Raw genomic sequence first — 1,479 nt, 5'->3', positions numbered from 1 at the left:
AGTGAATTCTTTACTTTGTATCTGAACGTAAGAGCGCCTGCATGAATCTTTAAGAGTGAATTTTGAGACTATCGTGATACATACTATTTGGTGGAATTATTTGTAATCAAAGTTCATGAGAGCAGGTTGCTAGTGTGACCCAATTTGTTATCTCTGTCGATTAGGGGATTCCATTTTCCTCATTATAAATGTTTATCTTGCAAATAACATGAACATTTAATATCGAGAATTTACTCTTTACTGTTAATTTTTCCCCATAAAAGCTGTTTGATCTACTTAACTAATACCGTTGTCTTTCATGCGACCTTGAAGGTTGTGATTGGGGCTTAACCGCAACACCTGTCAGGTTAGGGCGATCTTCAGGTCGCTTATAATTAGGAGTTTCATTTTTACGATGAATCGGTCAACCTGGTGGCTCTTAGGCTAATGCATATACATACATACATATCTCACAATCGGCAACAATGCTTTCGTTTGGTCATGCCAGCTCCCTGCCGCCATACAAATTTGAAGAGCTGAGCTCGGATTCTTTCAGAACTAGCAGCTGTATAATTTTTTAGACTTATTCTTATCTCGTGTTGATTATAGAACGGAACATTGATTTCTTCATCAACGATCAGGGTATTCGCTTTCTTCACAATTTCGTCAAAATTACCATTCAGCAGAATGGAAAAGGGGACTCTGTACATCTGTCACCTTTCTGATATTCACATCAGCTCGCACCGGTCTTGAAACCGTCGGCGAAGGGCCGGAATTTCTGAACAACTTTCGAATATTTATCCGGTCGTATAGCATTTTAAGCTCGTCGTTCTCATGCATTTCGGATATTTGCTTGTTATTTTTTATGATACGTCCATCTTTCCTTTTCAACGCTCCATAACTCACTCGGCGGCCGCTGTCGTGTAGTGGTTAGCAGTGTGCGATACCATTCCGCGGGGCCTGGGTTCGAGCCAGGTTTCCGAAGAACTCAAAAAAATAATAATCAATAAATGTTTTTTGTAATAGCGGTCGCACTTCGGCAATAGCAAACTCCAAGTGTATGCATTTTTATACCCGAGCGCACTTGTGCACAAGGGTATATTCATTTTGTTCACATAACGGTTTATTGTAACAGCCAAAACGAATCGAGATAGATATAGACAAATGTATACATAAATGATCAGAATGAATAGAGAAATCGATTAAGCCATGTCTGTCTGTCCGTCCGTCTGTCCGTCTGTGTACACGACAACTCGAGCAAAAATTGAGGTATCTCAACGAAATTTGGTATGTAGCTTTCCGTTAATCCAAGGTAGGTTGGTATTGAAAATGGGCGAAATCGGACTGTAACCACGCCCACTTCCCATATAACGGTAATTTCCAGAAATACGAAAACTGCGATATTTTAGTAACTACCGAATATTATGCACTCAAAATTTATATTTGTAACAACTTTTAGACGCAAAATAAGAATATTATAAATTTTTGGAAAATGGGCGT

This window comes from Rhagoletis pomonella, unplaced genomic scaffold (genome assembly GCF_013731165.1).
Source record: "Rhagoletis pomonella isolate Grant_MI unplaced genomic scaffold, Rhpom_1.0 Rhpom_scaffold_00007, whole genome shotgun sequence".
NCBI classification, from domain to species: domain Eukaryota; kingdom Metazoa; phylum Arthropoda; class Insecta; order Diptera; family Tephritidae; genus Rhagoletis; species Rhagoletis pomonella.
Note: the sequence above shows the minus strand (reverse complement) of the source record.